Source organism: Sceloporus undulatus, chromosome 3 (genome assembly GCF_019175285.1).
Source record: "Sceloporus undulatus isolate JIND9_A2432 ecotype Alabama chromosome 3, SceUnd_v1.1, whole genome shotgun sequence".
Taxonomy (NCBI): domain Eukaryota; kingdom Metazoa; phylum Chordata; class Lepidosauria; order Squamata; family Phrynosomatidae; genus Sceloporus; species Sceloporus undulatus.
In genome coordinates, this window is record NC_056524.1 from 225105516 (window position 1) to 225124365 (window position 18850).

General features: G+C 44.6%; 1 protein-coding gene across 3 annotated transcripts in view; it reads right to left on the reverse strand.

The window, feature by feature from the left end:
* Positions 1 to 18850, reverse strand: part of LOC121925404 (glypican-5-like) — a 715763-nt gene that overhangs the window by 519659 nt on the left and 177254 nt on the right. The window lies entirely within an intron of this gene.

Below are 18850 nucleotides of genomic sequence, written 5' to 3' on the forward strand. Positions count from 1 at the left end.
GACTTAGCAACACTAGTCGGAATATCAGTATGCAAAGGGGTCTTGTTTTAGCACCTCCGAAAATAGGTGAGTGAAAGAAGTTGTAGCATACGCTTTCATAAACTTGGGACTTTACCACACAGGCTAAAAGTGCATTTTATAGGATAAAATGTCTTGGCCAGTACTTACCACAGACATTGTGTTATCTGCTTCCTCCCTGCAGTCCATTAATCGCTGTAGTGCACCTTTTCATCGATTAGCAAACCTGTAAATACCTTTAAATGTGACTATTATAGCACAGCGGCATGAGTGGGTGCGCAAAAGTCTCTTCACTTCAATTTCTGGGCATTACAGCCATCCTGTGGCAGGTCAGGGACAGATTCCCCTCTTCTTTCCCCTTCTCACCCACTTTCCAAGCAGGGCTAACTCCATGGCTGGCATTTTTTAAAAAAAAATATTTGCTGTCTTGCATACTTATGGTTAAGCAATAAATAAAAATATTTTAAAGCGTTTTTTGCAGGCATTGAGTTAGCCTGCTTTTGGGAGGGAGGGAGAAGTGTGCCCCTCCTGGCACCGCTGCTGTAAAGGCAGAACTGCAGCAAGGAGACATATCACACGCAGTGGTGGGTTTGCAAAGCAGAGCAGTTGTGGAAAGAGAAAGAAGCAAGGTAGTAAGGAATGTTTTCAACTGTTATGTTCCGTTTCCTTAGTAATGTGACTGCTATGAGACACACGGATGATGTGATAATGTCCTTGATCTACTTCCTTGATGAATGGAGTGAACTGCTGCCCAGTTGCTCAGTTCACTACATGCATCTGAGGAATAGACTTAGCTTATGAGAATGTATGCTGCAACTTCTTTTGTCAGTTAGTCCCAAGGTGCTACCAGACCCCTTTGCATACTAATTTATATAGTTAATTTCGATAGTGGGGAAGACGTGTGACCAGTTACCTTGTGTGATAACAGGCAGATTCAAAGGCCTTGATGTTAGGGTTCTTCATCTTTTTATGACATGAAAGCTAGCCTTCTCAAATACAAATTACCAACTCAGAAGATGCCCCCTGTATAGTCTGATTACATGGCTACCATAGATTAAATACATAGTCCGATGAGTACACACAATCATCTTCAAATGTCTTGCTGAATAACAGCGGGCAGGCAAGCAGGAAAAGAATCACGAACAATTAATAATTATTGCAGTATTGTGGTCTGTCCATACCATGTTGGGCTTGGTGATTCTATAATTCCAAGCCTGCCCTATAACAAGCAGATCACTATGAGGAGCCGTGTGTTACCCACTAAATGGGAATTGATTCAACTAGGAGACAGCTAGAAAGAAAGCCCCTCATATGTAAAAGGTTTCCTGGTGTTTTTTTTTTTTTAAAAAAAGACAGATTAGAAACAAAACAGAGTGCAGCCATGGAAGACAAGTTTCTACCAAGTGTAGTAAGCACATGTGGAAAAAGTACATGAAGAAATTTCAGCCAAAGTAGTCAAGAAGTGAGACTACAGTATCAGTCCATGCTAAAATATGAACCTGTTTCAGCACGTACTTCCACCCTTATCAGGGCCAAGCTTGATTATATTGCATTTATATACTGCAGTGAAGAAGGGCAGCATTGAGTTGAGGTCTGCTCTGGTTCTTTATGTAGACTCTGGCAACAGTGCAGTACAGTAGCCCAAGCTGAGGTGGCAACAAAGGGCAGACCTAGTCATTACTAACCAACTTATGTTACTGGATCTTAATTTATAAATTAAGCTGCTCATTATAACTTTCTGCTACAGTGAGAAGAATCAGTACCAACTAATCTGTGGCCACCCACAATGGTGAATCGGTGGCGTTCGTTTCTGTTGTGGGATAATAAGTCTGTTTTGGGTTTTAGTCAAAAACTTCAGGCTCTATCCAAGGTGCTAGATGCTGTCGCCAAAACAGGATCAGTATTATAGATGGCTGTCTTTCAGTTCAGACTTTTTGGGTTGTTCACGTTCAGACTGACATAGATCATCGCCCCAGTGAAATAGCCACTGGCTGCACAGGTCACCCCTGAAGGAGGACCAAAGGTGACAATATGGTTACGCACTCCCCACTTTCCAGAGTGGTATAATATCTGCAGGTTTTATATATCTTTGGATGGGAGCTTTTTTTTGCTACAGCTGCAGAGCTCTTTGGGCTGGAAGTCAGTCTGAAGAAAATGAAGTTCTCTACCAGTCTGCACCACAGGCCGAACACATACCATCCCCACATCACTGTAGGCAGATCTGTGCTTAAGTCCATCCAGCAGTTCACCTACCTGGGAAGCATCATTTCCTCAGACGTCAAGATTATAAAGAGATCGATCACAGATGAGCAAGGCATATAGTGCATCTGAAGACTTCACAAAAGAGTCCTGGAGTAAAAACAACACCTGAGGCGAAAGCACCAAAATCAGTGTGTATAGAGCCATTGTACTGTCGTTCTCCTTTATGGGTCTTAAACAGGGGACGCCATCGCAAACACCTATGACTCTTGACGCTTTCATTAGTGCCTGTTTACGCACAATTCTAAAATATACACCGGACTGACTATGTGACAAATGTTGCTGTCCTTGAGCAAGCAGTGAGGCCATGCTATTGAGGACAGCAGCTGCGCTGGGCATGACACGTTTCTCGGATGAAGGACCATCGCACCAAAAAATAGTATTCTATGGTGAACTCGCCACAGTCCGCATCAGGGGGTTGCTCCAAAGAAGAGATACAAGGACTCCCTGAACACAACAGGCTTGGCCAAATTTGATCACCAGCAATGCCGTCACCCTGGCCTCCCATTGGGACGGATCATGGGATGCACTATCCACGATGCTGCGCCTTTTTTGAAAGTTCCCGCCAAATGAGTCTTGAAGAGAAATGACAATGCCAGAAAGAACCGCACCTGGAAACATCACCCAAGGAGACTTTCTGCTGTGCTTTCTGCAACCAGACTTGTTTATCTCGGATGCCTTTTTAGTCATCAATGCGCTTGTTGAGAAAGTGCAGGATGAGTCGTTCCTGAAGCTTCGTTTGCAAGTAAAGCCAGAGAGAGAGGGATGGGCACCACTGGAGATTTATGGTTCCTCATGATATCTGCTGTATTTAAAAATAAAAAAGAACATGCCTTTGGACGAGCCGGTACCCTTAGGCCTGTTACAGCTGCCAAAATAAAGCTGCTTCGGGTCTCTTTGGAGTACTCTATTTAAATAATGCATGGGTGCATAAGAGTCGGAGGTCGGGCAAAGCCACACTCCATTTCTAAGCACTGAGTGCAGCTTTGGTGCAGCTTCTGGATTCTTAGGATGCATGCATCATTTTAAACAGCATACCCCAAAGAGACCCAAAGCAGCTTTATTTTGGCAGTCTGTAACAGGCCTTAGAGCCAAAAACAAACCACTAACTGTGCCTGAATATTCTCAAAAGGCAAACTGTGCAACCTTCCATAGTCTTTTACCCTATTGCAGTTAGAAACTCCCACTCTACCTTCCCCATATTAGATTACAAACACACTTAAAAATGTTTCTTTTCCCTTTCCTTTTGCTTTGCGGGGGGGGGGTCACTCCTAAAGGCTGGCCTGGGCCTTAAGGAAAAGCATCCCACAATCATTATGAAGGAGTATTAAGGTTCTCCTGTGGTTATATCCTAGAATACCCCTTCATAGTGACATCTCATAGACAAACTCACATATATTATTCTCCAGTCATTTAGGGTTGCCATAACCCGTTTGCAACCGGGTTTTTCCTGGTTTTGGCGGCACCTGCCCGGTCACGGCACGGGGTGCGCCAAAACCGGGAAAGCCCGGTTGCAGCCGGGGTTGCAAGGCAACCCTGGGGCCTCGCTGGCCTCTCCTCCTCCCCACCCGCCATGGCCGTGCGGAGAGGAAAGGAAAAGAGGCCAGCGACCTGGGGCAGAGGAGGGTGCAGGGAGGCAGCGCCCCTTGGGCGCAGCCGCGCCACCCCCCCCGCCTCCCTGCAGCCTCCTCCCTCCTTCTCGGCCTCCGCGGGATGGGGATCAGGAAAGAGGAGGGCCTGGCGTCGCCGCGGCTCCCCGCCTCCTTCATGGCCTGCGGGGGGCCAGGAAAGAGGCGAGGCCGCGGCAATCGCCGCCGGGCTTCCCCGCCTCCTTTCCGGCCTCCGCGGGGGCCAGGTAAGAGCGAGGCCCTGCTCGACGCGCCCGGCCTCTTCGCCTCCTTCCTGGTCCCTGCAGTGGCAGGAAGAGGCCCCGATCCTGGCCTCCGATTGCGGTGAGGCCCGGGGCCCAGGCGGGGAGGGAAAGCCTCCTTAAGTGGAAGCTTTCCCTCACCACTTGGCCTCCGCTCCCCGCCGCGATCCCGAGGGAAATGTAGGACAGAATTTTCAAATGTAGGACACATGTTTGTGTGTCCTACATTTGAAAATTCTGTCCTACATTTTCCCCGGTTTTGAGGTCCGGCGCTATGGCAACCCTACAGTCAGTAGTCTCTTATGTTATGAAACAAACACTAAACTGTTGTTACTCTGCTAGTTTGGCCTGCTGATAGTCAAACTTAAAATATATTATTGTCCAGTCAGTAGTCTCTTATGCTTGCAAACAAACGCTAAGCTGTTGTTACTCTCTAGTTTTGCCTGCTGAAACAGCATGACATGTTCAGAGACAAGTGCATTTTTGTCTTGTTCTGTTTGCTGTTTCTTCTGTGTTGCTGTTACACCCCATGGCAAGATTGTCTCATTGCATCACTCCAGGTGTCTATGGCAAAGTAGGAAGGAATTCAAGGAAGTAATTCCAAAAAGTGAATTAGAGTTGCATAAGTTGCCAGGTTTCAAGGCTTGGCTCCAACTGTCAGGATTGAACGGTCTCTGATCCCTTGCTTTCTGATCCCTCCAGTCTGGCTGTTAAACAATATGGGGAGGGAAGAAGAACGAGAACATATACCTGCACTTAAATCTTCTTGCTGTTGTAGAGCTTTGCAGGGACACCAGGGCACTGGTTTCTATGTGTGCTAGAAGATTACATGGTTGACTTAAACGGTTTTTGGTCCTAGTATGAAATTTGTTCTCAGACCCTCCCTCTTCATGGTACAGTGCTTTTGGAGGAGGAAAGTATAAGCATTATAAGCCAAGATAAGGTTGATCAGTAAAGAAATGTGCATACATACATGACAATACGAATATGCACAAACCAGCCAGACCCTAAACAAGTTCTGGGACAAGCCTGCTTGTTGCTATTGCAACACAAAACTAGCAGATGGTACTTTAAAAGTTCACAAAGACACATGGGGGACACCATTTAATTTCTTATGTGCTTACCTCATTCCTTGGGTGGATCTACCCTGTAGGAATAATGCAGTTTGGCACCACGTTTAACTGCTGTGGCTCCATCCCACCAGACCCTGGGATTGTGTGATCCTGAGAGTTTTGTGAGACACTAGTACTCTTTGGCAGAAAAGCAGAAGAGCTTATAAAACTACAAATTCCAGGATTCTGTAGGTTAAAGCCATAGAAGTTAAAGTGGTGTCAAACGGCATTATTTCTACTGTGTAGATGCATCCTTAGTCATTAGCCCAATTTCAAAATGTATCCCATGCCACTATCAAGGATCACCAAATTATTTAATTTTTTCTACCTTAGAGTACTTTGACAGCATGGTCAAAGCTATAAAACATTTCTATTGTTGCATCTGTAGCTCTCCTGTTATAATGTTAGAAATTATTTCATTTGATATCGTTTTTGTTGCTGGTTAACCATGTCCTGCTGCCTGTAACAATCAGCTCTCTAGACAGAAGAATGAATTTCATACTAGGAAGTGTAATTATGTTCAAGGTGGACACCATTTTACATTGCTGTCTATAACAGTTATTCCTCAAAGTTATTCCATGGTTTGCTATAGCTTTATTTTAAGGACTCCTATCTTTATAGGAGTCCTATGTGCATATAGATGTTGATATTCTTATCATTTTACTTGATTATTTTCTAATGTCTCTGGCACTGTTATTCTCCATATGGAAGGGAACCTAAAAATCTTACTACAGCTGGATCAAGATATTTTGCTATCTCCAGAGGAGCAGACAAGTGATGCTTCCTACCCACTAGCACCAAAATACCCCAAACTAGGCATGTTATGTACTGGAGTATCTGAAACAGAAAATCCAAGCACCTGTCTACTTCTTTCACTAAAATTATAATAACTATTGTCATTATCCCTGCAAGGTAGTATTGCCACTACTACTAACATACACTAAGTTTGAGTCAGGGGGAATTCAGATCTACAAAGATTGTCAAGACTATAAGTGCTACACCAGTACTTTCAGTCTAGAACATTAGGCAAACGCTAGTGACCAAATGGCAAGAACTGGACTTAAGACCAGGCGATTCTCAAAATAATTCACAATTAAACTAAGGAGATGGGTTTATTTACAAACAATAGGGGAAAGGGGCAGCTATATACAACAAGAACACATAATACAACAGGCAAAACTAGCAAAGGCATAACTAAATTAACTATGCACACCAAACTGAACTTTCTAAGTAGTAGCCAAACCACAGGGAGCTGTACAGACTACAAAGCAAAACATCCACAGAAGCGAATGATGGAGAAATGAACAAAACATAAGAGGCATTTTACCCATAAGAAATAGCAACCAATTAATTGGTCCCAGAGTGAAGCCACCAGAATGCCTAAAGCCCAGTTCCCTTTTGCTCTTTAGTCTAAGTTCCCCCAAGAACCGTTTTAGAAAGAAGGAAAAAAAACATGCTCCCAAACTACTGAGAATGATTGTAACCTTAATTAAGCAAAAATAAACCCTTATAGGTATAGAAAATAATTAAGTCTGAATTTTCAGGCTATCTGATAATTGGTAGCAACTCACAGGAAGTGACAATGACCAATTAAAGTAACTAATAGTTGGTTGCTTTTTCATGACACTCCGAATCTGCTGCCTGAGGCAGCTGCCTCACTCAACTTAATGGTAGGACAGTAAGTAGCTTTATATTAGAAGCATGACAAAAGATCTAAACTCTGATCACATAGATTACCCCTACTGAACAGCAGGGACCTGTGTTCAGTAGGATAGCATTTCTCATTTCAGAGTTAAGGTAGTGAGGAAGAAAATTGGTATAAGACATCCTATGGCTCTGAATCTATCTTTCCACCCCCAAAATTCCCATATGTAGAGAGACTTTCTCAGTAATGTAGATCATGATATCCCAGGCATTTTCAGGAGATTGGTTTGTTGGTGTGCAGTCAGGAACTGTTGGCATACATATATTTTGGAAAAATTGACTCTTTTTTTGCTAATGTAATTAGTCTCTGAAAATTCTGGCTCTCGGGGATTCACAAGAGAGTCAGAATTCTATGTTCTCTGTGTGATACACACACACACACACACACACACACACACACACACTCACACACAGAGTCTGTCCCTGAAATTCATTCCCTAAATGCCTTCCGGGACCACTTTGAAATTTTCACAATAATGCAAAATGCAAAATGAGTAAGTTGGCTGTTACAGGGTTTTGGAAAGACAAGTAATCTGTCAGCACTACTGAGATTCAAGTGTTAACAAGAAATTTATTCCATCCCCTGAGTTCCCTTTGTTTGGTTATGAGGAATGCTTTGAGTTGTGGTTTTCAGAAAACATGCTGGAAGGAAGAATGCAGAACTTTTTAAAAAAGAGAGACAGAGAGAGAGAGAGAGAGAGAGAGAGAAAGAATCTTTTGAAAATCTAAGTATAAATTGGCCAAAATATAGGAATAGAACAGAAATAATTTTTCAGAAGTGCAGATTGCCAAACTACAGTAAGGATAACAAATAGCTAGGTAGATATGGAGACTATCAAGAGAAGTTGGGCCAACACTATTTGGTTGGGAAAAAACACATTTAGGCGCAGGACAGACCACCCCAAAAAGGCGGCCTGCCGGCGGCCCTAATTCCCTCCAGAGGAAAAAGAACCTGGAAAAACCGGGTTCTTTCTGTGCTGCAGGGTGGACGTCATGAGAGACAGAGAGAGACAAGGGCAGCATCCTGTGTACACGGCGCCACCATCATGACGTAAGTGCCACCCCATGTACTCGCAACCCTGTGGCACATCATGATGGCGGCGCCATGTACACAGGATGCTGCCATTGTTCTGCCACATCACCATGCTAGGGTTAGGGACCGTGTGGTTGCTGCTCAGTCTCTAACCCTAAAATTGGCACCAGCATAGTGCATTTGGGCGGTCTGTACTGCGCCTTATTGACTTAGGACCAAGCTCATACCATAAAATGTTAGAATGATATTAGTTATGGGGCTTGGACCCTGGTGCATACTAATCAATGAAAATGCAGTCATTTGCTTAGAAAGGATGGAGAGGCAGGTATTATATACAAGCAGCTCTTTAGTTAACACAGATACAACAAAACACAATCTAGTAAACACTGACGATTGCTAAGCCCCACTGCAAGCAAATCTTACTGATTTAATTTGGATTCCACTGGGATTTATTTGTGCTGCATAGTGTCCACGGCAAAGCTTGGAAATGCTAATTGCTTGGACTGCAGCTCCCAGACTCCCTCATTCAGCATGGTCAGTGGCCATGTTAATGCAGAGATGCTGGGAGATGTAGTTAAAAAAAGTTTTGCAAGTTGTAGTCCAAAGCATAATGTGCTTTGCATCATGAACCCTTAGAATACCCTTTTCTATTCACAGAAGAAATAGCACTAAGGGTTATAACAGTAGTAGGACCTTGAAGAAGCTCTGTGGTGTGTAACTCTATTCTCAGATTTCTTTTGGTCATCTCTAGGTGCACTCAGTGCGGAGAGGTTAAAGGATGATGACATGCAGTTACCTTTATTGATATCCAGTGGCTGGAAAATGATCTGCTTCAACATTGTCCCTGTAATAAGAAGAAAGCAGGGTGCTCTGAAACCTCACAACAGTTGGCAAGAAATGGGATTTCCACAAGGAAGTTTGAGCAAAGTCACTGAGGAAGCTGACTTCATCCCTACCAGTTATTGTCATTGGAGGTAAAGAAGTGCAACTATGTTGTTTCAAAGGGTGTTTGCAGGGTATTTTGGGAGGTGGGGAGAGACCGGCATAATGGCACATAAGTATACTATGCATGCATAGGGCATAGTCTAACAACACACTTTTGCCTTTTCCTCATCCAAGAGACAGTTTGGTACAGTGGTTTTAGTTGTCAGAGTACAATTCTGAAGATCAGGGTTTGAATGCCTTCTTGGCCATGGAAATCCACTGGGTGACTTTAGGCAAATAACATTCTCTCAGGGGAAAGCAAAGACAAGCCCCTCTGAACAAATCTTGTGCCGCCCCTTTTTTTTTTTAGGTTTGTCTTATGGTTGCCATAAGTCCAAAATGACTTGAAAACACACAAGAGGTCTTAGATTCAAACCTACAAACAGTGAGAGGAAGTCTTCTCTGAAGATGCCAGTCACAGATGCTGGTGAAACGTCAGAAACAAACCCTTCTAGAACATGGCCACATAGCCCGAAAAACCCACAAAAACCTATAGCGAGAGGAAAAATACTCAGAACAACACTGTTGTATAACATGAGACACAATGGTCTCCAACCAAAGTTTATGTGACGAGAGAGAGATATTTTAGGGGGTGGGGGTGGGGAGTTCACTTAAGAAGTGTATATTGGCTCAGATTTTAAAAGTATTTAAAAATATACCAGACATTATAGAATCATAGAATCATAGAATCGTAGAGTTGGAAGAGACCACTAGGGCCATCCAGTCCAACCCCCTGCCATGCAGGAAATCCAAATCAAAGCATCCCTGACAGATGGCCATCCGGCCTCTGCTTAAAGACCTCCAAGGAAGGAGACTCTATCACCCTCCGAGGGAAACAAATGTGTATTGTTATGCTCCTGTGTAGCATGGTGACTTATGGGAAAGAGTGTGTCACTTGGTGGGAAAGTGATCTTTTGAGAGAACAAAGACTGATGTCACTTTCCAAGCTTTTAGCCTTGACTCTGACAGCGTATAGATGTATAGTAGTCTGCTGTTAAAGTGTAACTAGCAACAAAAAAAAAAAAAAAAAGTCAATAAACCCTCCTTTGAGTGAAAATCTGTGTTGAAGTTACTTGTCTTGAGAGCTGAGACAGACTGCATCTGTCAGTTGGTACCAGTCCAGAACCACCGGTAACATAACCATCCCAAAGGATCTTTTTCTCTAACAAGTGGTTAGCAGAGGATGGTTGCTGTGATGGTTCGCCGAGATGTTGCTGAGATGGTTGCCAGGATGGTTTGCCTGAGGATGGTTCCCAGGATGGTTGCCAAGCTGGTGTGCTGAGATGGTCTTTGGAGGGTCTGTGTGCTGCTGTTCTGTTCCACTAGAGTCTGCTGTGGATTTTTCTTCCAGCTGTAAGTTTTGCTCTTTGTTGTTATCTGTCCTGTGCAGGGAGGCAAATGGGAAGATAACAGTGTTGGACATTTTGCTGGGACTCTTGGCTGTTTTGCAGTTTGCTTTTGAGGACAATGGCGGTGGCCGCAAGATTTCCTAAGCTAAACAACAACAATTACAGATCTTGGGCGTTTTTACACAGAAGCACTGTCTGGTCCGTGAGGGTCCTGGCGGTGGTGGAAAAAAGGTCCTATCTGATGCTACACGTGCTGATGCATTCAAGGCACGAGCTACAATTTTATCACTGTTGAGCCTAACCAGATTAATCATGTGAGGCTCAAGAACTAGTGCTAAAGTGTCCTGGGCACTTTGAAGAAGTTGCATGAGAGTAGCACTGCCTTGTCCAGGATGCTCTAGTTGCAAAGGTATCTGCTTGCAAGCTGCAAAGTAATCATGATCCTGAGAAGCATTTAGAGGATAATGTATGACATGTTTGACAAGTGCACTGAGAGGTGTCACCTTGCCCGAGGAGCAAAAGGCACACATCTTGCTTTGGAGTTTGTCCCAAGGACTTGAGCACCTATTGCATAGCTTCCAAGGGATGGCTGAAGAACCAGATGACTGCTGAGTTGGTGTCGGCGCGGTCTGGAAGAGAGCCAGTCGACGGGACGTCTGAGGGCTCCCGAGGGCCGCACCGACAGATACCAAAGGTTTTTCAAACCCCCAGAGTTGTGGAGAATTGCCAGCAGGAGACGGCTGCAGGTCCAAGTCTTGTTATTTTGCCAAGAAGCCAGGGCATGTCCAAAAGAATGTTGCGAAGTTTGCAGCATCAAGGAAGCAGCAGGGAAAAGACGCTCGTTCCTAGGGAGTGGAGCAGCCAGTTGTGGCTGCGGAAATGATGCAAAGGCCCCTCCAGCAGCCACCCAGTTTTGAGTTCAGTTGGCTGCTGTATTCTGGGGCTTCAAGCCTATGTGTAATAACAATAAGTTCCTAAACACTAGTCTGTGTCAAATGTTCAGTCTGTTGCAATGGCTGATGTGTGTTCCCCGAGATGTAAACATATGGGACTGTACATTGTTCCTAGTTTGGTGGACGATTTGAAACTGTCTTTGTGTGTTCCCACATTGCCAGATTGTCTTGTTAGTGTGTCTGATTTAACTTCATATGGGTATACTTTGAAATTTGAAGGGGATAAATGCTAATTAGCAAGGGACACGGTTGTGCTAAAGCACAAAAGAGAACAAATTTATTTTATGCTTGACAAGCCTGAGTGTGCCAGTGTAAGTAATGTGCGCTTTCATGCAATTGTGACATTTTTCACAGAGTGTTTGGGTATATAGGTGTTTTCCCGTTTGGAAAGGCTAGGGAGGTTTGTCCTAGTCAAAATGAATTCTTGTCTATCATCTTGCTTGTTCTTGTTTGCAGTAAAATCAAATAAAGCTTTCCAGTGCCAAGCAAACAAATTGTTGTCACCAAGAGGGGCCGTTGAGTGGTGCCATGCTGATGGCTGGGCCTTTAACTAAAACTGTTGGAGGAAGTCAGTATTTTCTTGTACTTGTAGACAGGCACACAAGTCTCCTATGTGTAGTCTTGAGGAGCAGTGAGGTTGCTGCAGTCTTTAAAGACTGGGTGAACCCAATAGAGCGCCAGTTTTGACTACAAAGTGGGTTCTTGGTCACTGATAGAGGAGGCGAATTTTTATCTTCTGACCTAAAGAATGGTTGCAGAAGATAAGGCATACGCTCCCACACCATAATCCTGCAGTCCACAGGAAGATGGGTTGGCCGAGAGAGTATTGGTGTTTGAAGCAGATGAAAGACTGCATGTTATTGGATGCTTTTATTGTGTCTGAAAAATTTTGGTGTGACGCCGTTTTAATGGCTAACCCATATCGCAATATGGGTTTGGAATTCAGCTGTAAAGCAAACACCTTATCAGATGCTACATGGTAGACCACCCAAACTTAAAATACCTGAGGGTGTTGGGCCATATGCAAATGTGTTTTGTGCCCGCACAATCAGAAAGAATGGTGAACGTAAATGGAAAAGGTTGATGTTTGTGGGTTATTCTGCAACAGTTATAAATTTTACCAGGGTCATGGGAGAATTTTGTTGTCCAGGTGCCATTTTGAGAGACATTCTGGCTGGGAGATGATTGCATTCCATCAGGAAGGTGTTTCTGGACTGGCGGCCAAGTACTGGAACTGAGGGGTAAGACAGCCCACAATGTCCACAATGTCTCCAGAGGAGTGAGAAACCTAGTACTTCACAACCACTTCCAACACAGCCAACACTTAACACACCCATCCACTTACAAGTCCGTTTGAAGTTGTGTCAAAGAGGGACACTGAGGTGCCAACTAGTTCAGAAAGTGGAGGATGAGAGGGTAGAACAAAGGTGTTGATTCCTAGGCGGGACTCAGAGAGTGAGAACGCCTCCTGATGAGATTTGTTGTTCAGACTGCAACTTGCTTGTTGTGGCAGTGGCTGCTGAGCCTGAGATGTTTTGACGAATTGCATAAGTTTTTCCTAGGAGGAGAAGAAAAGTGGTTTTCTGCATGGACCAAGAGTTCTTGTTCTAGTTGAGAATCAGGTTTTTGATATTGTGATAGGTCCTAAAGACCCAAGTGTGGGTTGCAAGTGGTCTACAAGAAGAAGGCAAATGCCTGATAGAGTCAAGTACAAGGCCAGGTTGGTGGCTAAAGGTTTTACACCGCACAGGTTTGGAATTTTGACAGACTTTCTCACCTACTGCAAAGCAGAAAGTTGCAGCTTAGTGTTGCATTAGCTGTGAGGCAAAGAAGTGGTAAGGATTTTGATTTTGAGGACTGCCCTTCCCCCACCCCTGAATGCTAAGCTTGAGGAGGACCTTTACATGGAACAACCCTGGTTTGGTGTGATCCTGAGGACAAAATGTGTGTAAGTTTGCCAAAAAGCATTTATGGCTGACGCAAAGTGCCACGTGCTGGAATCAGTGATTCATGCCAGAGTTGAAAGACTTGGGTTAAACGACGTGTTGCAGGATGCTTGTGGTTTATCCTAGGGAGTGGGCGTAGTCTTGTGCTTTATGTGGATGATTCTTTGTGTAACGCTAATTCGAAACAAGAAGTGCAAGAGGTACAAAGGGAATTGTCTCGAGTTTTTTCCTTGAAGGACTTGGGAAATCTGAAAGCTTCCCTAGGGATCGAGGAGCGTGGACCGATGATGGCAGATGTTGTTGAGTCAGAAGAAAAAGATGGGGGCCTGATTGAGAAGTGTGGATTGCAGGATGCCAAAGCCTGTGAAAGCCCAATGACTCCTGTTATGCCCAGTGCAGATTCTGCTGATGTTTGATAATCTGATTGTACAGAAGTGTACTTGGTAGTTGTTGTTCATTGCTAAAAACACACGGCTGATATTTCTTTTGCGTGTGTTTATTGAGTCGAAGTGCACATAGTCCAAGGTGGGTGTTGGAGGCTGTGAAGCATGTTTGAGGTATTTGAAAGGTAGCCAAGAACACGAAGCTTGTGTTTCAAGGAAGTGACGCGCATCTAGTGTGTTCCGCAATCGTTCTTTTGCGAGTGAGGCAGAAAAGAAGTCAGTAAAGGACTGGTGATTAAGTTTGCAGGTAGTCCAGTTGTTGGCGAAGTAGTAAAAAGAATTGTGTGCACTTAGTACTTCAGAAGCAGGAATTTGCCTGCCTTGTCTGCTTTGTCTGGAGAGTGGTTTGGATTAGACCAGTTGTTTGAGTATCTGGGTAAAAATTGCACTGGAGCCTACTTTGGTTTTTTGGGATTCACATCATGTATGGGATGGCGAGCCTGAGAATTTGAAGTGCAGAACTAAGTACATTGCGCCCGTAAGGTACCAGACTGTAGGAGAGTTAGTTAGAATGTATCCTAAAGTAGAGTACATGACCACAACGGATAACTTGGCTGATGTTTAACAAAAGCACTTTCTTGAGAAAGACATGAACAACTTTCTTGTGCATTGGTATGGTTCCTTAACTCCCCCTCCCCCCCCCACAAAGATGTAAATGAATTACACTGTGTTTTGCACTCTGGACATTTTGGAGGGGCATGCTTCAAATATATTTCTATATTTGTATGGAAAATGTTCAGATGTGGCCAATGGTTAACTACAGTTTAAAATGGTTCCTGTGCAGGCCAGAAAGCCTAGGCTGGAAGCGCAAGTCTTCACGGACATGTGGCTGCTAATATATTCAACAATGTGTTATTGTTATGCTCCTGTGTAGCTGGTGACTTCTGGACCGAGGTGTGTCCACTTGCCGTGGGGGAAAGTTGCTCTTTTGAGAGAACAAAGACTGATGTCACATTCAAGCTTTTAGCATGCGCTCTGAAGAGCATAGATGTATAGTAGTCTGCTGTAAAGTGTAAATAGCACAAGTCAATCAACCCTTCCTTTGAGTGAAAATCTGTGTGAAGTTACTTTGTATTGAGTTAGCTGAGAGACTGCATCTGCTTCCAGTTGGTTACCAGTCAGAACCACCGGTAACATCAACCATCCCAACAGATCTTTTTTCTCCTAACATTCCCTCCCGGAGGACCCACAAAAGCTCCTTGTGGAGCACCACCACAACAGCAAGCAAAAACTCCCAGAATTCCTAGCACAGAGCCAGACAAGAGTAAAGCGGGGAGGAAGCTCCACAACCCTGAAGGCACACCTTACCTTGCACACACACAGGAGCCAAAGGGTGTCAAGCTGCCAAAACGGGGAAATGGGATGACAGCAGAGGACTCTTCTTCTAACCGGTTTAAAGAGCTGCTTGGCTGCGGGGCTCTCCTTGGCCCAGTCCTCCCTGGCAAATTGCTTTTCCTTGGCTTGAATGGATCTCCATGGAGCTTCCTCCTTCCCTTCAAGGAAGAGGGGACCAGGGCAGAGAGGCAAGAGGGAGAGGGTCTGGCTGTTCTGCGGGGGGGCTCTGGTGTCATGTCCAGCGGGGTCCTGTGCTTTGCAGCCTCCGGGATGGCAGGGATGGCAGGGATTGCCCAGGACCTTCTCCCCTTCCTCAAGAGTAAACCACAAAGCTCCTCTGTTGGAGCACCACAGAAACGCAGCAAACAACTTCCCAGAATTCCAAGCCAAGAGCCATACAAGAGTAAAGCGGGGAGGGAACGCTCACAACCTGAAGGGCACAATTACATGCACACACCAGCAGGAGCAAAAGGTGTCAAGCTGCCAAAAAGGGGAATGGGATGACAGCAGAGGATCTTCTTTCTCTCTCGTTTAAAGAGCTGCTATGGCTGCTGGGGCTCTGCCCTTGGTCCAGTCCCCTCCCTTCCTCCGCTTGACGGACCTCCGGGAGCTCCCTTAAGCCCCGGCTGCCAAGGAGGGGACTTGCTCTTGGCCCATCAAGTACATAGGTTTTATCCTCTTTTCTCAACATATGTCCGCATCTGAGCCCCAGCGTTTTATAGTGGCTTGTCTTCTTTCCCTCCCAAGAGAATCTCGCGAGGGAGACTTCTCAGTGAGGCTGAGCAGCCTCTCCCGGCCAGAGTCCCTAGGCTTACTGAAATCCCCCACCTCCCTTCCCTATAAATCAATCAAAAACTGAGTTTAACGGAGCAGAGGAGCGCCCTTTGGGTCTGCATCTGAGAGGAGATTTTAAACTCTGTTTTTGGATTCTTTCCTATGGGGGGGAACGAGGGGAGAGAGAGAGATGGCATGATAATTCTAGCCAGTATCTTGCCCCCCCCCAGATGAGACCCATAGGGCTCAATGCTCTCTTAACTCCGTTTTTGATGATCCTATGGGGAAAGAGGAGGATGGAGAGATGGCAGGACACCCCATGCCAAGCATCCTCTGCTCCCCCCAGATGAAGACCCATGGGCTCACTGCTCTTTTTACAACCTCCGTTTTGGATTGATTCCTATGGGGACAGGAGGTGAGGATTTCAGTTAGCCGAGGGACTCAGGAGGCGCGCTCCATGGCCCCAAGCCTCCTTTTCCTCTTTTCCTGGGGCCGCGCCTCTCCCGAGCCGTCCAACCACTGAGTGGCGACGTCATCAGAAGGGACAGCCCACATAACTTTAATACAGCAAACCGTCTGCGAATGGTTCAAGAACAAGGATCGCAGTGCGGTAAACTGCGTTCTATCCCGTTCTGATCCCGTTTGATTTCTAACTGCGGTACTATCCGTTCCAGGAACGTTTTCATTCAGTGATGAATGGAACATTTCAGACGCAGTGCGATCATCTTCCGACACACATTCACTTAGACAAGAGAGCTGTAGATGACCTCTGTTGAGACCACTCTTATTGAGATCTAGCTGCCCAACCAGCTGCTCTGCAGTGTTCGGGACTAGCAGGCCCTAGCAGTCTAATCCTCTTATGCTGCTTCTGCAAATTTACAGTACTCTAGACACTATAGAAATACAGTTATAATATTAATGCAAGTGAGATCCCATATTTCTCCAATTCAATATCTTAGTTTTCGTATTGGCTTGCAATCGCCACTAAGCTTTTCTTACATTAATATATTCCTCTTTTTTTTTTACAACCTAGAAACAGGAGGAGCCAGCTTTTCATAAATCAACCATTATATTTATAGAATAGTTATCGAGCAACCCTGGGCAATCTCAGGATGGAGCGTTCTTTCCCCTATCTGTGTTTCCCCTAATCTCAGTTTTCATTTTTTAAGACCGTATCTTCCTTTTGTAAGGGGTGAAACACGAAGCATAATATGCAGCACTGTTCTGTCATTTTCACATATATATTCCCATAGGGTTTCGGTGTTTTCAGCCAATGAAGTAAAACATACCCAATGACTGACTAGCATACCCTCTTTCCTGGAAAATGAATTTATAGTTCATTTCAGAGCCATTTTTCATCTTTCCCCAAAAAAAAAAAAAAGGCGTAATGCTGCCCCATAAAAATTAATAACCTGAATACAATAATATTACTATAGCTGTGATAAAGTTGTAGAGTGCCTAACCACCACTACTGCTTGAAATGGTGGCAGAAAAGGCAGGAGGTCATGATCTTTCTAACTCAGGTCTAATTAAAATTTAGGTTCTCCCCCCAATAAGCATTTTAAAATAAGTTACTGATTCATGCAGATAAAAGCTGCAATTTTTGTTCCATATTGCAGGAGGACAAGGCGTTGCTGAGAGACTGTAGGTTATGGCATCTTCAAAGTAGCCTAGACCTATTATGTCCATTTTCCTGAAGGATTTGGATATAAATATTTTTATATGCAACATCCACTACAGTGGTACCTCGGGTACGAATTACCCAGCTTACGAATTTTTTCGGGATACGAAAAAATCCCATAGGGATTTATTGTTTCGGCTTACGAAGGTTTTTCGGGTTACGAAAAAACCCCGGCGCTTTTTAACTGGAGCCGGAGCGGTTTTTCCCCTTAGCGCCTATGGCAATTCCAGGTTACGAAGGTTTTTCGGGTTACGAAATTAGCCGCGGACGAATTAATTTCGTAACCCGAGGTACCACTGTATCTGAAAGTATTTTATGTTAACAGATGTGGAAAAAGATGGGATGTAAAGGATAAAATGAGCAGTCCAGTCTTTTCCTTTAAACAACAACCACCCTGATCAAATATAGCCATGTCCGCCCTCCAGAAATACATGCTTGGGGATGCTACTTTGTCTATAAGGTTGTTCATTATGTTTCGAAGGTAAAGGATCATTATAGAACATGGAGACTCTTGTCTGATCAGTCTTGAGGTAAATGTCAGAAGGGTGCTCAGCAATGGCTCTTTTCAATCTGGAGAGAAGTGACAAGTGGGGTCCCACAGGGCTCGTCCTGGGCCCAGTGCTATTCAACATCTTATCATGACACTGGATGACAGAATTGGGCTACTTATCAAATTTGCAGATCAACAAAACCAAATTATGGGGAATAGAACTAATACCCCAGAGGACAGGATCAAGATTCAAAATGACCTGAATAGACTAGAAAGCTGGGCCAAAGCTAACAAAATGAAATTCAACACAGAGAATGTAAGTATTGCATTTAGGGTGGAAAAAAAAATGCACAGATATAGGATGGGTGACACCTGGCCTGAATGAACTACTGTGAAAGGGATCTAGGGAGTCCAAGTAGACCAAGTTGAAAATAGTGAACAGTGTGATGCGGCAGCGAAAAAGGCCAATGCGATTTTAGGCTGCATCAATAGAAGTATAGTGTCTAGATCAAGAGAGTAATAGTGCCACTGTATTCTGCTTTGGTAGGCCCCACCTAGAATGTTGTTCCAGTTCTGGGCACCACAATTCAGAAAGGACATTGAGACACGGAGCGTGTCCAAAGGAGGGCGACAAAAATGGGAAGGGCTGGAAACCATGCCCTATGAGGAACGACTAGGGAGCTGGGGATGTTTAGCCTGGAGAAAAGAAGGTTAAGAGTGATATGAGAGCCCTGTTTAATATTTGAAAGGATGTTCATATTGAAGGGAGCAAGCTTGTTTTCTGCTGCTCCAGAGAAGGACCCGGAACAATGGATGCCGTGCAGGGAAAAGGATTCCACCTGAACATTAGGAGTAACTTCCTGACAGTAAGGGCTGTTCGACAGTGGAATGCATTCCCT